The following is a 15,000-nucleotide window of genomic DNA, read 5'->3' as shown; positions in this document are numbered from 1 at the left end:
CAGCAGCAGCAGCAGCAGCAGCAGCAGCAGCAGCAGAATAAGAGAAGTAAAATAAAAAACTTTCACACCTGCGGCCATACCACCCTGAAAGCGCCCGATCTCGTCTGATCTCGGAAGCTAAGCAGGGTTGGGCCTGGTTAGTACCTGGATGGGAGACCGCTTGGGAATACCAGGTGTTGTAGGCTTTTAATTTTTTCTCACAGTCCGGGGAGAGCTTTTTGCCATGTGTTTCTTGCTCATCATCAAAGCTTTAAACCCTTATTTGAACCTTCTCACCTTCTCTGTCCTGTCCCAGGGCTTATAATTCTTTTTGTCTGACGACAAGCAGCAGCAGCAGCAGCAGCAGCAGCAGCAGCAGCAGCAGCAGCAGCAGCAGCAGCAGCAGCAGCAGCAGCAACAGAATAAGAGAAGTAAAATAAAAAACTTTCACACCTGCGGCCATATCACCCTGAAAGCGCCCGATCTCGTCTGATCTTGGAAGCTAAGCAGGGTTGGGCCTGGTTAGTACCTGGATGGGAGACCGCCTGGGAATACCAGGTGTTGCAGGCTTTTAATTTTTTCTCACAGTCCGGGGAGAGCTTTTTGCCATGTGTTTCTTGCTCATCATCAAAGCTTTAAACCCTTATTTGAACCTTCTCACCTTCTCTGTCCTGTCCCAGGGCTTATAATTCTTTCTGTCTGACGACAAGCAGCAGCAGCAGCAGCAGCAGCAGCAGCAGCAGCAGCAGCAGCAGCAGCAGAATAAGAGAAGTAAAATAAAAAACTTTCACACCTGCGGCTATACCACCCTGAAAGCGCCCGATCTCGTCTGATCTCGGAAGCTAAGCAGGGTTGGGCCTGGTTAGTACCTGGATGGGAGACCGCCTGGGAATACCAGGTGTTGTAGGCTTTTAATTTTTTCTCACAGTCCGGGGAGAGCTTTTTGCCATGTGTTTCTTGCTCATCATCAAAGCTTTAAACCCTTATTTGAACCTTCTCACCTTCTCTGTCCTGTCCCAGGGCTTATAATTCTTTTTGTCTGACGACAAGCAGCAGCAGCAGCAGCAGCAGCAGCAGCAGCAGCAGCAGCAGCAGCAGCAGCAGCAGCAGCAGCAGCAGCAGCAGCAGCAACAGAATAAGAGAAGTAAAATGAAAAACTTTCACACCTGCGGCCATACCACCCTGAAAGCGCCCGATCTCGTCTGATCTCGGAAGCTAAGCAGGGTTGGGCCTGGTTAGTACCTGGATGGGAGACCGCCTGGGAATACCAGGTGTTGTAGGCTTTTAATTTTTTCTCACAGTCCGGGGAGAGCTTTTTGCCATGTGTTTCTTGCTCATCATCAAAGCTTTAAACCCTTATTTGAACCTTCTCACCTTCTCTGTCCTGTCCCAGGGCTTATAATTCTTTTTGTCTGACGACAAGCAGCAGCAGCAGCAGCAGCAGCAGCAGCAGCAGCAGCAGCAGCAGCAGCAGCAGCAGCAGCAGCAGCAGCAGCAGCAGCAACAGAATAAGAGAAGTAAAATAAAAAACTTACACACCTGCGGCCATACCACCCTGAAAGCGCCCGATCTCGTTTGATCTCGGAAGCTAAGCAGGGTTGGGCCTGGTTAGTACCTGGATGGCAGACCGCCTGGGAATACCAGGTGTTGTAGGCTTTTAATTTTTTCTCACAGTCCGGGGAGAGCTTTTTGCCATGTGTTTCTTGCTCATCATCAAAGCTTTAAACCCTTATTTGAACCTTCTCACCTTCTCTGTCCTGTCCCAGGGCTTATAATTCTTTCTGTCTGACGACAAGCAGCAGCAGCAGCAGCAGCAGCAGCAGCAGCAGCAGCAGCAGCAGCAGCAGCAGCAGCAGCAGCAGCAGCAGCAGCAACAGAATAAGAAAAGTAAAATAAAGAGCTTTCACACCTGCGGCCATACCACCCTGAAAGTGCCCGATCTCATCTGATCTCGGAAGCTAAGCAGGGTTGGGCCTGGTTAGTACCTGGATGGGAGACCGCCTGGGAATACCAGGTGTTGTAGGCTTTTTCTTTTCTCACAGTCCGGGGAGAGCTTTTTGCCATGTGTTTCTTGCTCATCATCAAAGCTTTAAACCCTTATTTGAACCTTCTCACCTTCTCTGTCCTGTCCCAGGGCTTATAATTCTTTCTGTCTGACGACAAGCAGCAGCAGCAGCAGCAGCAGCAGCAGCAGAAGCAGAAGCAGAAGCAGAAGCAGAAGCAGAAGCAGAAGCAGAAGCAGAAGCAGAAGCAGCAGCAACAGAATAAGAGAAGTAAAATAAAAAACTTTCACACCTGCGGCCATACCACCCTGAACGCGCCCGATCTCGTCTGATCTCGGAAGCTAAGCAGGGTTGGGCCTGGTTAGTACCTGGATGGGAGACCGCCTGGGAATACCAGGTGTTGTAGGCTTTTTCTTTTCTCACAGTCCGGGGAGAGCTTTTTGCCATGTGTTTCTTGCTCATCATCAAAGCTTTAAACCCTTATTTGAACCTTCTCACCTTCTCTGTCCTGTCCCAGGGCTTATAATTCTTTCTGTCTGACGACAAGCAGCAGCAGCAGCAGCAGCAGCAGCAGCAGCAGCAGCAGCAGCAGCAGCAGCAGCAACAGAATAAGAGAAGTAAAATAAAAAACTTTCACACCTGCGGCCATACCACCCTGAAAGCGCCCGATCTCGTCTGATCTCGGAAGCTAAGCAGGGTTGGGCCTGGTTAGTACCTGGATGGGAGACCGCATGGGAATAACAGGTGTTGTAGGCTTTTTCTTTTCTCACAGTCCGGGGAGAGCTTTTTGCCATGTGTTTCTTGCTCATCATCAAAGCTTTAAACCCTTATTTGAACCTTCTCACCTTCTCTGTCCTGTCCCAGGGCTTATAATTCTTTTTGTCTGACGACAAGCAGCAGCAGCAGCAGCAGCAGCAGCAGCAGCAGCAGCAGCAACAGAATAAGAGAAGTAAAATAAAAAACTTTCACACCTGCGGCCATACCACCCTGAAAGCGCCCGATCTCGTCTGATCTCGGAAGCTAAGCAGGGTTGGGCCTGGTTAGTACCTGGATGGGAGACCGCCTGGGAATACCAGGTGTTGTAGGCTTTTAATTTTTTCTCACAGTCCGGGGAGAGCTTTTTGCCATGTGTTTCTTGCTCATCATCAAAGCTTTAAACCCTTATTTGAACCTTCTCACCTTCTCTGTCCTGTCCCAGGGCTTATAATTCTTTCTGTCTGACGACAAGCAGCAGCAGCAGCAGCAGCAGCAGCAGCAGCAGCAGCAGCAGCAGCAGCAGCAGCAGCAGCAGCAGCAGCAGCAGCAGCAGCAGCAGCAGCAGCAGCAGCAGCAGCAGCAGCAGCAGCAGCAGCAGCAGCAGCAGCAGCAGCAGAATAAGAGAAGTAAAATAAAAAACTTTCACACCTGCGGCCATACCACCCTGAAAGCGCCTGATCTCGGAAGCTAAGCAGGGTTGGGCCTGGTTAGTACCTGGATGGGAGACCGCCTGGGAATACCAGGTGTTGTAGGCTTTTTCTTTTCTCACAGTCCGGGGAGAGCTTTTTGCCATGTGTTTCTTGCTCATCATCAAAGCTTTAAACCCTTATTTGAACCTTCTCACCTTCTCTGTCCTGTCCCAGGGCTTATAATTCTTTCTGTCTGACGACAAGCAGCAGCAGCAGCAGCAGCAGCAGCAGCAGCAGCAGCAGCAGCAGCAGCAGCAGCAGCAGCAGCAGAATAAGAGAAGTAAAATAAAAAACTTTCACACCTGCGGCCATACCACCCTGAAAGCGCCCGATCTCGTCTGATCTCGGAAGCTAAGCAGGGTTGGGCCTGGTTAGTACCTGGATGGGAGACCGCCTGAGAATACCAGGTGTTGTAGGCTTTTAATTTTTTCTCACAGTCCGGGGAGAGCTTTTTGCCATGTGTTTCTTGCTCATCATCAAAGCTTTAAACCCTTATTTGAACCTTCTCACCTTCTCTGTCCTGTCCCAGGGCTTATAATTCTTTTTGTCTGACGACAAGCAGCAGCAGCAGCAGCAGCAGCAGCAGCAGCAGCAGCAGCAGCAGCAGCAGCAGCAACAGAATAAGAGAAGTAAAATAAAAAATTTTCACACCTGAGGCCATACCACCCTGAAAGCGCCCGATCTCGTCTGATCTCGGAAGCTAAGCAGGGTTGGGCCTGGTTAGTACCTGGATGGGAGACTGCCTGGGAATACCAGGTGTTGTAGGCTTTTAATTTTTTCTCACAGTCCGGGGAGAGCTTTTTGCCATGTGTTTCTTGCTCATCATCAAAGCTTTAAACCCTTATTTGCAGCAGCAACAGAATAAGAGAAGTAGAATAAAAAACTTTCACACCTGCGGCCATACCACCCTGAAAGCGCCCGATCTCGTCTGATCTTGGAAGCTAAGCAGGGTTGGGCCTGGTTAGTACCTGGATGGGAGACCCCCTGGGAATACCAGGTGTTGTAGGCTTTTAATTTTTTCTCACAGTCCGGGGAGAGCTTTTTGCCATGTGTTTCTTGCTCATCATCAAAGCTTTAAACCCTTATTTGAACCTTCTCACCTTCTCTGTCCTGTCCCAGGGCTTATAATTCTTTTTGTCTGACGACAAGCAGCAGCAGCAGCAGCAGCAGCAGCAGCAGCAGCAGCAGCAGCAGCAGCAGCAACAGAATAAGAGAAGTAAAATAAAAAACTTTCACACCTGCTGCCATATCACCCTGAAAGCGCCCGATCTCGTTTGATCTTGGAAGCTAAGCAGGGTTGGGCCTGGTTAGTACCTGGATGGGAGACTGCCTGGGAATACCAGGTGTTGTAGGCTTTTAATTTTTTCTCACAGTCCGGGGAGAGCTTTTTGCCATGTGTTTCTTGCTCATCATCAAAGCTTTAAACCCTTATTTGAACCTTCTCACCTTCTCTGTCCTGTCCCAGGGCTTATAATTCTTTCTGTCTGACGACAAGCAGCAGCAGCAGCAGCAGCAGCAGCAGCAGCAGCAACAGAATAAGAGAAGTAAAATAAAAAACTTTCACACCTGCGGCCATACCACCCTGAAAGCGCCCGATCTCGTCTGATCTCGGAAGCTAAGCCGGGTTGGGCCTGGTTAGTACCTGGATGGGAGACCGCCTGGGAATACCAGGTGTTGTAGGCTTTTTCTTTTCTCACAGTCCGGGGAGAGCTTTTTGCCATGTGTTTCTTGCTCATCATCAAAGCTTTAAACCCTTATTTGAACCTTCTCACCTTCTCTGTCCTGTCCCAGGGCTTATAATTCTTTCTGTCTGACGACAAGCAGCAGCAGCAGCAGCAGCAGCAGCAGCAGCAGCAGCAGCAGCAGCAGCAGCAGCAGCAGCAGAATAAGAGAAGTAAAATAAAAAACTTTCACACCTGCGGCCATACCACCCTGAAAGCGCCCGATCTCATCTGATCTCGGAAGCTAAGCAGGGTTGGGCCTGTTTAGTACCTGGATGGGAGACCGCCTGGGAATACCAGGTGTTGTAGGCTTTTAATTTTTTCTCACAGTCCGGGGAGAGCTTTTTGCCATGTGTTTCTTGCTCATCATCAAAGCTTTAAACCCTTATTTGAACCTTCTCACCTTCTCTGTCCTGTCCCAGGGCTTATAATTCTTTTTGTCTGACGACAAGCAGCAGCAGCAGCAGCAGCAGCAGCAGCAGCAGCAGCAGCAGCAGCAGCAACAGAATAAGAGAAGTAAAATAAAAAACATTCAAACCTGCGGCCATACCACCCTGAAAGCGCCCGATCTCGTCTGATCTCGGAAGCTAAGCAGGGTTGGGCCTGGTTAGTACCTGGATGGGAGACCGCCTGGGAATACCAGGTGTTGTAGGCTTTTAATTTTTTCTCACAGTCCGGGGAGAGCTTTTTGCCATGTGTTTCTTGCTCATCATCAAAGCTTTAAACCCTTATTTGAACCTTCTCACCTTCTCTGTCCTGTCCCAGGGCTTATAATTCTTTCTGTCTGACGACAAGCAGCAGCAGCAGCAGCAGCAGCAGCAGCAGCAGCAGCAGCAGCAGCAACAGAATAAGAAAAGTAAAATAAAGATCTTTCACACCTGCAGCCATACCTCCCTGAAAGCGCCTGATCTCGTCTGATCTCGGAAGCTAAGCAGGGTTGGGCCTGGTTAGTACCTGGATGGGAGACCGCCTGGGAATACCAGGTGTTGTAGGCTTTTTCTTTTCTCACAGTCCGGGGAGAGCTTTTTGCCATGTGTTTCTTGCTCATCATCAAAGCTTTAAACCCTTATTTGAACCTTCTCACCTTCTCTGTCCTGTCCCAGGGCTTATAATTCTTTTTGTCTGACGACAAGCAGCAGCAGCAGCAGCAGCAGCAGCAGCAGCAGCAGCAGCAGCAGCAGCAGCAGCAGCAGCAGCAGCAGCAGCAGCAACAGAATAAGAGAAGTAAAATAAAAAACTTTCACACCTGCGGCCATACCACCTTGAAAGCGCCCGATCTCGTCTGATCTCGGAAGCTAAGCAGGGTTGGGCCTGGTTAGTACCTGGATGGGAGACCGCCTGGGAATACCAGGTGTTGTAGGCTTTTAATTTTTTCTCACAGTCCGGGGAGAGCTTTTTGCCATGTGTTTCTTGCTCATCATCAAAGCTTTAAACCCTTATTTGAACCTTCTCACCTTCTCTGTCCTGTCCCAGGGCTTATAATTCTTTTTGTCTGACGACAAGCAGCAGCAGCAGCAGCAGCAGCAGCAGCAGCAGCAGCAGCAGCAGCAGCAGCAGCAGCAGCAGCAGCAGCAGCAACAGAATAAGAGAAGTAAAATAAAAAACTTTCACACCTGTGGCCATACCACCCTGAAAGCGCCCGATCTTGTCTGATCTCGGAAGCTAAGCAGGGTTGGGCCTGGTTAGTACCTGGATGGCAGACCGCCTGGGAATACCAGGTGTTGTAGGCTTTTAATTTTTTCTCACAGTCCGGGGAGAGCTTTTTGCCATGTGTTTCTTGCTCATCATCAAAGCTTTAAACCCTTATTTGAACCTTCTCACCTTCTCTGTCCTGTCCCAGGGCTTATAATTCTTTCTGTCTGACGACAAGCAGCAGCAGCAGCAGCAGCAGCAGCAGCAGCAGCAGCAGCAGCAGCAGCAGCAACAGAATAAGAAAAGTAAAATAAAGAGCTTTCGCACCTGCAGCCATACCACCCTGAAAGCGCCCGATCTCGTCTGATCTCGGAAGCTAAGCAGGGTTGGGCCTGGTTAGTACCTGGATGGGAGACCGCCTGGGAATACCAGGTGTTGTAAGCTTTTTCTTTTCTCACAGTCCGGGGAGAGCTTTTTGCCATGTGTTTCTTGCTCATCATCAAAGCTTTAAACCCTTATTTGAACCTTCTCACCTTCTCTGTCCTGTCCCAGGGCTTATAATTCTTTCTGTCTGACGACAAGCAGCAGCAGCAGCAGCAGCAGCAGCAGCAGCAGCAGCAGCAGCAACAGAATAAGAGAAGTAAAATAAAAAACTTTCACACCTGCGGCCATACCACCCTGAAAGCGCCCGATCTCGTCTGATCTCGGAAGCTAAGCAGGGTTGGGCCTGGTTAGTACCTGGATGGGAGACCGCCTGGGAATACCAGGTGTTGTAGGCTTTTAATTTTTTCTCACAGTCCGGGGAGAGCTTTTTGCCATGTGTTTCTTGCTCATCATCAAAGCTTTAAACCCTTATTTGAACCTTCTCACCTTCTCTGTCCTGTCCCAGGGCTTATAATTCTTTTTGTCTGACGACAAGCAGCAGCAGCAGCAGCAGCAGCAGCAGCAGCAGCAGCAGCAGCAGCAGCAGCAGCAGCAGCAACAGAATAAGAGAAGTAAAATAAAAAACTTTCACACCTGTGGCCATACCACCCTGAAAGCGCCCGATCTCGTCTGATCTCGGAAGCTAAGCAGGGTTGGGCCTGGTTAGTACCTGGATGGCAGACCGCCTGGGAATACCAGGTGTTGTAGGCTTTTAATTTTTTCTCACAGTCCGGGGAGAGCTTTTTGCCATGTGTTTCTTGCTCATCATCAAAGCTTTAAACCCTTATTTGAACCTTCTCACCTTCTCTGTCCTGTCCCAGGGCTTATAATTCTTTTTGTCTGACGACAAGCAGCAGCAGCAGCAGCAGCAGCAGCAGCAGCAGCAGCAGCAGCAGCAGCAGCAGCAGCAGCAGCAGCAGCAGCAGCAGCAGCAGCAGCAGCAGCAACAGAATAAGAGAAGTAAAATAAAAAACTTTCACACCTGCGGCCATACCACCCTGAAAGCGCCCGATCTCGTCTGATCTCGGAAGCTAAGCAGGGTTGGGCCTGGTTAGTACCTGGATGGGAGACCGCCTGGGAATACCAGGTGTTGTAGGCTTTTAATTTTTTCTCACAGTCCGGGGAGAGCTTTTTGCCATGTTTCTTGCTCATCATCAAAGCTTTAAACCCTTATTTGAACCATCTCACCTTCTCTGTCCTGTCCCAGGGCTTATAATTCTTTTTGTCTGACGACAAGCAGCAGCAGCAGCAGCAGCAGCAGCAGCAGCAGCAGCAGCAGCAGCAGCAGCAGCAGCAGCAGCAGCAGCAGCAGCAGCAGCAGCAGCAGCAGCAGCAGCAGCAGCAGCAGCAGCAGAATAAGAGAAGTAAAATAAAAAACTTTCACACCTGCGGCCATACCACCCTGAAAGCACCTGATCTCGGAAGCTAAGCAGGGTTGGGCCTGGTTAGTACCTGGATGGGAGACCGCCTGGGAATACCAGGTGTTGTAGGCTTTTAATTTTTTCTCACAGTCCGGGGAGAGCTTTTTGCCATGTGTTTCTTGCTCATCATCAAAGCTTTAAACCCTTGTTTGAACCTTCTCACCTTCTCTGTCCTGTCCCAGGGCTTATAATTCTTTCTGTCTGACGACAAGCAGCAGCAGCAGCAGCAGCAGCAGCAGCAGAATAAGAGAAGTAAAATAAAAAACTTTCACACCTGCGGCCATACCATCCTGAAAGCGCCCGATCTCGTCTGATCTCGGAAGCTAAGCAGGGTTGGGCCTGGTTAGTACCTGGATGGGAGACCGCCTGGGAATACCAGGTGTTGTAGGCTTTTTCTTTTCTCACAGTCCGGGGAGAGCTTTTTGCCATGTGTTTCTTGCTCATCATCAAAGCTTTAAACCCTTATTTGAACCTTCTCACCTTCTCTGTCCTGTCCCAGGGCTTATAATTCTTTCTGTCTGACGACAAGCAGCAGCAGCAGCAGCAGCAGCAGCAGCAGCAGCAGCAGCAGCAGCAGCAGCAGCAGAATAAGAGAAGTAAAATAAAAAACTTTCACACCTGCGGCCATACCACCCTGAAAGCGCCCGATCTCGTCTGATCTCGGAAGCTAAGCAGGGTTGGGCCTGGTTAGTACCTGGATGGGAGACCGCCTGGGAATACCAGGTGTTGTAGGCTTTTAATTTTTTCTCACAGTCCGGGGAGAGCTTTTTGCCATGTGTTTCTTGCTCATCATCAAAGCTTTAAACCCTTATTTGAACCTTCTCACCTTCTCTGTCCTGTCCCAGGGCTTATAATTCTTTTTGTCTGACGACAAGCAGCAGCAGCAGCAGCAGCAGCAGCAGCAGCAGCAGCAGCAGCAGCAGCAGCAGCAGCAGCAACAGAATAAGAGAAGTAAAATAAAAAACTTTCACACCTGCGGCCATACCACCCTGAAAGCGCCCGATCTCGTCTGATCTCGGAAGCTAAGCAGGGTTGGGCCTGGTTAGTACCTGGATGGGAGACCGCCTGGGAATACCAGGTGTTGTAGGCTTTTAATTTTTTCTCACAGTCCGGGGAGAGCTTTTTGCCATGTGTTTCTTGCTCATCATCAAAGCTTTAAACCCTTATTTGAACCTTCTCACCTTCTCTGTCCTGTCCCAGGGCTTATAATTCTTTTTGTCTGACGACAAGCAGCAGCAGCAGCAGCAGCAGCAGCAGCAGCAGCAGCAGCAGCAGCAGCAGCAGCAGCAGCAGCAGCAACAGAATAAGAGAAGTAAAATAAAAAACTTTCACACCTGCGGCCATATCACCCTGAAAGCGCCCGATCTCGTCTGATCTTGGAAGCTAAGCAGGGTTGGGCCTGGTTAGTACCTGGATGGGAGACCGCCTGGGAATACCAGGTGTTGTAGGCTTTTAATTTTTTCTCACAGTCCGGGGAGAGCTTTTTGCCATGTGTTTCTTGCTCATCATCAAAGCTTTAAACCCTTATTTGAACCTTCTCACCTTCTCTGTCCTGTCCCAGGGCTTATAATTCTTTCTGTCTGACGACAAGCAGCAGCAGCAGCAGCAGCAGCAGCAGCAGCAGCAGCAGCAACAGAATAAGAAAAGTAAAATAAAGAGCTTTCACACCTGCGGCCATACCACCCTGAAAGCGCCCGATCTTGTCTGATCTTGGAAGCTAAGCAGGGTTGGGCCTGGTTAGTACCTGGATGGGAGACCGCCTGGGAATACCAGGTGTTGTAGGCTTTTTCTTTTCTCACAGTCCGGGGAGAGCTTTTTGCCATGTGTTTCTTGCTCATCATCAAAGCTTTAAACCCTTATTTGAACCTTCTCACCTTCTCTGTCCTGTCCCAGGGCTTATAATTCTTTCTGTCTGACGACAAGCAGCAGCAGCAGCAGCAGCAGCAGCAGCAGCAGCAGCAGCAGCAGCAGCAGCAGCAGAATAAGAGAAGTAAAATAAAAAACTTTCACACCTGCGGCCATACCACCCTGAAAGCGCCCGATCTCGTCTGATCTCGGAAGCTAAGCAGGGTTGGGCCTGGTTAGTACCTGGATGGGAGACCGCCTGGGAATACCAGGTGTTGTAGGCTTTTAATTTTTTCTCACAGTCCGGGGAGAGCTTTTTGCCATGTGTTTCTTGCTCATCATCAAAGCTTTAAACCCTTATTTGAACCTTCTCACCTTCTCTGTCCTGTCCCAGGGCTTATAATTCTTTCTGTCTGACGACAAGCAGCAGCAGCAGCAGCAGCAGCAGCAGCAGCAGCAGCAGCAGCAGCAGCAGCAGCAGCAGCAGCAGCAGCAGCAGCAGCAGCAGCAGCAGCAGCAGCAGCAGCAGCAGCAGCAGCAGCAGCAGCAGCAGCAGCAGCAGCAGCAGCAGCAGCAGCAGCAGCAGAATAAGAGAAGTAAAATAAAAAACTTTCACACCTGCGGCCATACCACCCTGAAAGCGCCTGATCTCGGAAGCTAAGCAGGGTTGGGCCTGGTTAGTACCTGGATGGGAGACCGCCTGGGAATACCAGGTGTTGTAGGCTTTTTCTTTTCTCACAGTCCGGCAACAGCAGCAGCAGCAGCAGCAACAGCAACAGAATAAGAGAAGTAAAATAAAAAACTTTCACACCTGCGGCCATACCACCCTGAAAGCGCCCGATCTCGTCTGATCTCGGAAGCTAAGCAGGGTTGGGCCTGGTTAGTACCTGGATGGGAGACCGCCTGGGAATACCAGGTGTTGTAGGCTTTTTCTTTTCTCACAGTCCGGGGAGAGCTTTTTGCCATGTGTTTCTTGCTCATCATCAAAGCTTTAAACCCTTATTTGAACCTTCTCACCTTCTCTGTCCTGTCCCAGGGCTTATAATTCTTTCTGTCTGACGACAAGCAGCAGCAGCAGCAGCAGCAGCAGCAGCAGCAGCAGCAGCAGCAGCAGCAGCAGCAGCAGCAGCAGCAGCAGCAGCAGCAGCAGCAGCAGCAACAGCAACAGAATAAGAGAAGTAAAATAAAAAACTTTCACACCTGCGGCCATACCACCCTGAAAGCGCCTGATCTCGGAAGCTAAGCAGGGTTGGGCCTGGTTAGTACCTGGATGGGAGACCGCCTGGGAATACCAGGTGTTGTAGGCTTTTAATTTTTTCTCACAGTCCGGGGAGAGCTTTTTGCCATGTGTTTCTTGCTCATCATCAAAGCTTTAAACCCTTATTTGAACCTTCTCACCTTCTCTGTCCTGTCCCAGGGCTTATAATTCTTTCTGTCTGACGACAAGCAGCAGCAGCAGCAGCAGCAGCAGCAGCAGCAGCAGCAGCAGCAGCAGCAACAGAATAAGAAAAGTAAAATAAAGAGCTTTCACACCTGCAGCCATACCTCCCTGAAAGCGCCCGATCTCGTCTGATCTCGGAAGCTAAGCAGGGTTGGGCCTGGTTTGTACCTGGATGGGAGACCGCCTGGGAATACCAGGTGTTGTAGGCTTTTTCTTTTCTCACAGTCCGGGGAGAGCTTTTTGCCATGTGTTTCTTGCTCATCATCAAAGCTTTAAACCCTTATTTGAACCTTCTCACCTTCTCTGTCCTGTCCCAGGGCTTATAATTCTTTTTGTCTGACGACAAGCAGCAGCAGAAGCAGCAGCAGCAGCAGCAGCAGCAGCAGCAGCAGCAACAGAATAAGAGAAGTAAAATAAAAAACTTTCACACCTGCGGCCATACCACCCTGAAAGCGCCCGATCTCGTCTGATCTCGGAAGCTAAGCAGGGTTGGGCCTGGTTAGTACCTGGATGGCAGACCGCCTGGGAATACCAGGTGCTGTAGGCTTTTAATTTTTTCTCACAGTCCGGGGAGAGCTTTTTGCCATGTGTTTCTTGCTCATCATCAAAGCTTTAAACCCTTATTTGAACCTTCTCACCTTCTCTGTCCTGTCCCAGGGCTTATAATTCTTTCTGTCTGACGACAAGCAGCAGCAGCAGCAGCAGCAGCAGCAGCAGCAGCAGCAGCAGCAGCAGCAGCAGCAGCAGCAGCAGCAGCAGCAGCAGCAGCAGCAGAATAAGAGAAGTAAAATAAAAAACTTTCACACCTGCGGCTATACCACCCTGAAAGCGCCCGATCTCGTCTGATCTCGGAAGCTAAGCAGGGTTGGGCCTGGTTAATACCTGGATGGGAGACCGCCTGGGAATACCAGGTGTTGTAGGCTTTTAATTTTTTCTCACAGTCCGGGGAGAGCTTTTTGCCATGTGTTTCTTGCTCATCATCAAAGCTTTAAACCCTTATTTGAACCTTCTCACCTTCTCTGTCCTGTCCCAGGGCTTATAATTCTTTTTGTCTGACGACAAGCAGCAGCAGCAGCAGCAGCAGCAGCAGCAGCAGCAGCAGCAGCAGCAGCAGCAGCAACAGAATAAGAGAAGTAAAATGAAAAACTTTCACACCTGCGGCCATACCACCCTGAAAGCGCCCGATCTCGTCTGATCTCGGAAGCTAAGCAGGGTTGGGCCTGGTTAGTACCTGGATGGGAGACCGCCTGGGAATACCAGGTGTTGTAGGCTTTTAATTTTTTCTCACAGTCCGGGGAGAGCTTTTTGCCATGTGTTTCTTGCTCATCATCAAAGCTTTAAACCCTTATTTGAACCTTCTCACCTTCTCTGTCCTGTCCCAGGGCTTATAATTCTTTTTGTCTGACGACAAGCAGCAGCAGCAGCAGCAGCAGCAGCAGCAGCAGCAGCAGCAGCAGCAGCAGCAGCAGCAGCAGCAGCAGCAGCAACAGAATAAGAGAAGTAAAATAAAAAACTTACACACCTGCGGCCATACCACCCTGAAAGCGCCCGATCTCGTTTGATCTCGGAAGCTAAGCAGGGTTGGGCCTGGTTAGTACCTGGATGGCAGACCGCCTGGGAATACCAGGTGTTGTAGGCTTTTAATTTTTTCTCACAGTCCGGGGAGAGCTTTTTGCCATGTGTTTCTTGCTCATCATCAAAGCTTTAAACCCTTATTTGAACCTTCTCACCTTCTCTGTCCTGTCCCAGGGCTTATAATTCTTTCTGTCTGACGACAAGCAGCAGCAGCAGCAGCAGCAGCAGCAGCAGCAGCAGCAGCAGCAGCAGCAGCAGCAACAGAATAAGAAAAGTAAAATAAAGAGCTTTCACACCTGCGGCCATACCACCCTGAAAGTGCCCGATCTCATCTGATCTCGGAAGCTAAGCAGGGTTGGGCCTGGTTAGTACCTGGATGGGAGACCGCCTGGGAATACCAGGTGTTGTAGGCTTTTTCTTTTCTCACAGTCCGGGGAGAGCTTTTTGCCATGTGTTTCTTGCTCATCATCAAAGCTTTAAACCCTTATTTGAACCTTCTCACCTTCTCTGTCCTGTCCCAGGGCTTATAATTCTTTCTGTCTGACGACAAGCAGCAGCAGCAGCAGCAGCAGCAGCAGCAGCAGCAGCAGCAGCAGCAGCAGCAGCAGCAACAGAATAAGAGAAGTAAAATAAAAAACTTTCACACCTGCGGCCATACCACCCTGAAAGCGCCCGATCTCGTCTGATCTCGGAAGCTAAGCAGGGTTGGGCCTGGTTAGTACCTGGATGGGAGACCGCATGGGAATACCAGGTGTTGTAGGCTTTTTCTTTTCTCACAGTCCGGGGAGAGCTTTTTGCCATGTGTTTCTTGCTCATCATCAAAGCTTTAAACCCTTATTTGAACCTTCTCACCTTCTCTGTCCTGTCCCAGGGCTTATAATTCTTTTTGTCTGACGACAAGCAGCAGCAGCAGCAGCAGCAGCAGCAGCAGCAGCAGCAGCAGCAGCAACAGAATAAGAGAAGTAAAATAAAAAACTTTCACACCTGCGGCCATACCACCCTGAAAGCGCCCGATCTCGTCTGATCTCGGAAGCTAAGCAGGGTTGGGCCTGGTTAGTACCTGGATGGGAGACCGCCTGGGAATACCAGGTGTTGTAGGCTTTTAATTTTTTCTCACAGTCCGGGGAGAGCTTTTTGCCATGTGTTTCTTGCTCATCATCAAAGCTTTAAACCCTTATTTGAACCTTCTCACCTTCTCTGTCCTGTCCCAGGGCTTATAATTCTTTCTGTCTGACGACAAGCAGCAGCAGCAGCAGCAGCAGCAGCAGCAGCAGCAGCAGCAGCAGCAGCAGCAGCAGCAACAGAATAGGAAAAGTAAAATAAAGAGCTTTCACACCTGCGGCCATACCTCCCTGAAAGCGCCCGATCTCGTCTGATCTCGGAAGCTAAGCAGGGTTGGGCCTGGTTAGTACCTGGATGGGAGACCGCCTGGGAATACCAGGTGTTGTAGGCTTTTAATTTTTTCTCACAGTCCGGGGAGAGCTTTTTGCCATGTGTTTCTTGCTCATCATCAAA

At 49.9% G+C, this 15,000-nt stretch overlaps 39 non-coding genes and 4 pseudogenes across 39 annotated transcripts; all 43 read left to right on the top strand.

The window, feature by feature from the left end:
• The first annotated feature begins 66 nt into the window (after positions 1-66).
• On the top strand, positions 67-185 carry LOC128476720 (5S ribosomal RNA). The gene has a single exon (XR_008347720.1). It is a non-coding gene; the product is annotated as a 5S ribosomal RNA (ribosomal RNA).
• Positions 186-430: 245 nt separating this feature from the next.
• LOC128477462 (5S ribosomal RNA) lies at positions 431-549 on the top strand. The gene has a single exon (XR_008348433.1). It is a non-coding gene; the product is annotated as a 5S ribosomal RNA (ribosomal RNA).
• A 221-nt stretch (positions 550-770) lies between these two features.
• On the top strand, positions 771-889 carry LOC128477027 (5S ribosomal RNA). Its single transcript, XR_008348017.1, has one exon. It is a non-coding gene; the product is annotated as a 5S ribosomal RNA (ribosomal RNA).
• Positions 890-1,143: 254 nt separating this feature from the next.
• Positions 1,144-1,262, top strand: LOC128476382 (5S ribosomal RNA). Its single transcript, XR_008347394.1, has one exon. It is a non-coding gene; the product is annotated as a 5S ribosomal RNA (ribosomal RNA).
• A 254-nt stretch (positions 1,263-1,516) lies between these two features.
• LOC128478236 (5S ribosomal RNA) lies at positions 1,517-1,635 on the top strand. Its single transcript, XR_008349166.1, has one exon. It is a non-coding gene; the product is annotated as a 5S ribosomal RNA (ribosomal RNA).
• A 251-nt stretch (positions 1,636-1,886) lies between these two features.
• LOC128476751 (5S ribosomal RNA) lies at positions 1,887-2,005 on the top strand. Its single transcript, XR_008347749.1, has one exon. It is a non-coding gene; the product is annotated as a 5S ribosomal RNA (ribosomal RNA).
• A 267-nt stretch (positions 2,006-2,272) lies between these two features.
• On the top strand, positions 2,273-2,391 carry LOC128476839 (5S ribosomal RNA). Its single transcript, XR_008347833.1, has one exon. It is a non-coding gene; the product is annotated as a 5S ribosomal RNA (ribosomal RNA).
• A 228-nt stretch (positions 2,392-2,619) lies between these two features.
• On the top strand, positions 2,620-2,738 carry LOC128477597 (5S ribosomal RNA). The gene has a single exon (XR_008348560.1). It is a non-coding gene; the product is annotated as a 5S ribosomal RNA (ribosomal RNA).
• A 213-nt stretch (positions 2,739-2,951) lies between these two features.
• On the top strand, positions 2,952-3,070 carry LOC128476381 (5S ribosomal RNA). The gene has a single exon (XR_008347393.1). It is a non-coding gene; the product is annotated as a 5S ribosomal RNA (ribosomal RNA).
• A 314-nt stretch (positions 3,071-3,384) lies between these two features.
• LOC128480006 (uncharacterized) lies at positions 3,385-3,493 on the top strand (annotated as a pseudogene).
• Positions 3,494-3,727: 234 nt separating this feature from the next.
• LOC128477487 (5S ribosomal RNA) lies at positions 3,728-3,846 on the top strand. Its single transcript, XR_008348456.1, has one exon. It is a non-coding gene; the product is annotated as a 5S ribosomal RNA (ribosomal RNA).
• Positions 3,847-4,076: 230 nt separating this feature from the next.
• Positions 4,077-4,195, top strand: LOC128479041 (5S ribosomal RNA). The gene has a single exon (XR_008349933.1). It is a non-coding gene; the product is annotated as a 5S ribosomal RNA (ribosomal RNA).
• Positions 4,196-4,317: 122 nt separating this feature from the next.
• Positions 4,318-4,436, top strand: LOC128477607 (5S ribosomal RNA). Its single transcript, XR_008348570.1, has one exon. It is a non-coding gene; the product is annotated as a 5S ribosomal RNA (ribosomal RNA).
• Positions 4,437-4,663: 227 nt separating this feature from the next.
• LOC128479505 (5S ribosomal RNA) lies at positions 4,664-4,782 on the top strand. The gene has a single exon (XR_008350377.1). It is a non-coding gene; the product is annotated as a 5S ribosomal RNA (ribosomal RNA).
• Positions 4,783-4,991: 209 nt separating this feature from the next.
• LOC128477865 (5S ribosomal RNA) lies at positions 4,992-5,110 on the top strand. The gene has a single exon (XR_008348816.1). It is a non-coding gene; the product is annotated as a 5S ribosomal RNA (ribosomal RNA).
• Positions 5,111-5,341: 231 nt separating this feature from the next.
• LOC128476835 (5S ribosomal RNA) lies at positions 5,342-5,460 on the top strand. Its single transcript, XR_008347829.1, has one exon. It is a non-coding gene; the product is annotated as a 5S ribosomal RNA (ribosomal RNA).
• A 224-nt stretch (positions 5,461-5,684) lies between these two features.
• LOC128476379 (5S ribosomal RNA) lies at positions 5,685-5,803 on the top strand. The gene has a single exon (XR_008347392.1). It is a non-coding gene; the product is annotated as a 5S ribosomal RNA (ribosomal RNA).
• A 221-nt stretch (positions 5,804-6,024) lies between these two features.
• Positions 6,025-6,143, top strand: LOC128477767 (5S ribosomal RNA). The gene has a single exon (XR_008348723.1). It is a non-coding gene; the product is annotated as a 5S ribosomal RNA (ribosomal RNA).
• Positions 6,144-6,392: 249 nt separating this feature from the next.
• On the top strand, positions 6,393-6,511 carry LOC128476987 (5S ribosomal RNA). The gene has a single exon (XR_008347977.1). It is a non-coding gene; the product is annotated as a 5S ribosomal RNA (ribosomal RNA).
• Positions 6,512-6,759: 248 nt separating this feature from the next.
• On the top strand, positions 6,760-6,878 carry LOC128479179 (5S ribosomal RNA). The gene has a single exon (XR_008350064.1). It is a non-coding gene; the product is annotated as a 5S ribosomal RNA (ribosomal RNA).
• A 227-nt stretch (positions 6,879-7,105) lies between these two features.
• LOC128477786 (5S ribosomal RNA) lies at positions 7,106-7,224 on the top strand. The gene has a single exon (XR_008348742.1). It is a non-coding gene; the product is annotated as a 5S ribosomal RNA (ribosomal RNA).
• A 216-nt stretch (positions 7,225-7,440) lies between these two features.
• LOC128476377 (5S ribosomal RNA) lies at positions 7,441-7,559 on the top strand. The gene has a single exon (XR_008347390.1). It is a non-coding gene; the product is annotated as a 5S ribosomal RNA (ribosomal RNA).
• A 236-nt stretch (positions 7,560-7,795) lies between these two features.
• On the top strand, positions 7,796-7,914 carry LOC128478363 (5S ribosomal RNA). Its single transcript, XR_008349286.1, has one exon. It is a non-coding gene; the product is annotated as a 5S ribosomal RNA (ribosomal RNA).
• A 269-nt stretch (positions 7,915-8,183) lies between these two features.
• Positions 8,184-8,302, top strand: LOC128476376 (5S ribosomal RNA). The gene has a single exon (XR_008347389.1). It is a non-coding gene; the product is annotated as a 5S ribosomal RNA (ribosomal RNA).
• A 285-nt stretch (positions 8,303-8,587) lies between these two features.
• LOC128479630 (uncharacterized) lies at positions 8,588-8,696 on the top strand (annotated as a pseudogene).
• Positions 8,697-8,896: 200 nt separating this feature from the next.
• Positions 8,897-9,015, top strand: LOC128477122 (5S ribosomal RNA). The gene has a single exon (XR_008348106.1). It is a non-coding gene; the product is annotated as a 5S ribosomal RNA (ribosomal RNA).
• Positions 9,016-9,240: 225 nt separating this feature from the next.
• Positions 9,241-9,359, top strand: LOC128476375 (5S ribosomal RNA). Its single transcript, XR_008347388.1, has one exon. It is a non-coding gene; the product is annotated as a 5S ribosomal RNA (ribosomal RNA).
• A 236-nt stretch (positions 9,360-9,595) lies between these two features.
• Positions 9,596-9,714, top strand: LOC128476374 (5S ribosomal RNA). The gene has a single exon (XR_008347387.1). It is a non-coding gene; the product is annotated as a 5S ribosomal RNA (ribosomal RNA).
• A 242-nt stretch (positions 9,715-9,956) lies between these two features.
• On the top strand, positions 9,957-10,075 carry LOC128478638 (5S ribosomal RNA). The gene has a single exon (XR_008349546.1). It is a non-coding gene; the product is annotated as a 5S ribosomal RNA (ribosomal RNA).
• Positions 10,076-10,290: 215 nt separating this feature from the next.
• On the top strand, positions 10,291-10,409 carry LOC128478879 (5S ribosomal RNA). Its single transcript, XR_008349777.1, has one exon. It is a non-coding gene; the product is annotated as a 5S ribosomal RNA (ribosomal RNA).
• Positions 10,410-10,634: 225 nt separating this feature from the next.
• LOC128476373 (5S ribosomal RNA) lies at positions 10,635-10,753 on the top strand. The gene has a single exon (XR_008347386.1). It is a non-coding gene; the product is annotated as a 5S ribosomal RNA (ribosomal RNA).
• Positions 10,754-11,085: 332 nt separating this feature from the next.
• On the top strand, positions 11,086-11,194 carry LOC128480004 (uncharacterized; annotated as a pseudogene).
• Positions 11,195-11,278: 84 nt separating this feature from the next.
• LOC128476372 (5S ribosomal RNA) lies at positions 11,279-11,397 on the top strand. Its single transcript, XR_008347385.1, has one exon. It is a non-coding gene; the product is annotated as a 5S ribosomal RNA (ribosomal RNA).
• A 270-nt stretch (positions 11,398-11,667) lies between these two features.
• Positions 11,668-11,776, top strand: LOC128480003 (uncharacterized; annotated as a pseudogene).
• A 224-nt stretch (positions 11,777-12,000) lies between these two features.
• On the top strand, positions 12,001-12,119 carry LOC128477741 (5S ribosomal RNA). The gene has a single exon (XR_008348699.1). It is a non-coding gene; the product is annotated as a 5S ribosomal RNA (ribosomal RNA).
• A 219-nt stretch (positions 12,120-12,338) lies between these two features.
• LOC128477006 (5S ribosomal RNA) lies at positions 12,339-12,457 on the top strand. Its single transcript, XR_008347996.1, has one exon. It is a non-coding gene; the product is annotated as a 5S ribosomal RNA (ribosomal RNA).
• A 257-nt stretch (positions 12,458-12,714) lies between these two features.
• LOC128478451 (5S ribosomal RNA) lies at positions 12,715-12,833 on the top strand. The gene has a single exon (XR_008349368.1). It is a non-coding gene; the product is annotated as a 5S ribosomal RNA (ribosomal RNA).
• A 230-nt stretch (positions 12,834-13,063) lies between these two features.
• Positions 13,064-13,182, top strand: LOC128476371 (5S ribosomal RNA). The gene has a single exon (XR_008347384.1). It is a non-coding gene; the product is annotated as a 5S ribosomal RNA (ribosomal RNA).
• A 248-nt stretch (positions 13,183-13,430) lies between these two features.
• LOC128478235 (5S ribosomal RNA) lies at positions 13,431-13,549 on the top strand. Its single transcript, XR_008349165.1, has one exon. It is a non-coding gene; the product is annotated as a 5S ribosomal RNA (ribosomal RNA).
• A 230-nt stretch (positions 13,550-13,779) lies between these two features.
• On the top strand, positions 13,780-13,898 carry LOC128476749 (5S ribosomal RNA). Its single transcript, XR_008347747.1, has one exon. It is a non-coding gene; the product is annotated as a 5S ribosomal RNA (ribosomal RNA).
• A 231-nt stretch (positions 13,899-14,129) lies between these two features.
• LOC128476693 (5S ribosomal RNA) lies at positions 14,130-14,248 on the top strand. The gene has a single exon (XR_008347695.1). It is a non-coding gene; the product is annotated as a 5S ribosomal RNA (ribosomal RNA).
• Positions 14,249-14,467: 219 nt separating this feature from the next.
• LOC128476370 (5S ribosomal RNA) lies at positions 14,468-14,586 on the top strand. The gene has a single exon (XR_008347383.1). It is a non-coding gene; the product is annotated as a 5S ribosomal RNA (ribosomal RNA).
• A 233-nt stretch (positions 14,587-14,819) lies between these two features.
• On the top strand, positions 14,820-14,938 carry LOC128476788 (5S ribosomal RNA). Its single transcript, XR_008347784.1, has one exon. It is a non-coding gene; the product is annotated as a 5S ribosomal RNA (ribosomal RNA).
• The last annotated feature ends 62 nt before the right edge of the window (positions 14,939-15,000 follow it).

Source organism: Spea bombifrons, chromosome 2 (genome assembly GCF_027358695.1).
Source record: "Spea bombifrons isolate aSpeBom1 chromosome 2, aSpeBom1.2.pri, whole genome shotgun sequence".
Taxonomy (NCBI): domain Eukaryota; kingdom Metazoa; phylum Chordata; class Amphibia; order Anura; family Pelobatidae; genus Spea; species Spea bombifrons.
The sequence above is the reverse complement of the archived record's forward strand: the minus strand, read 5'-3'. Positions and strand labels throughout refer to the sequence as shown.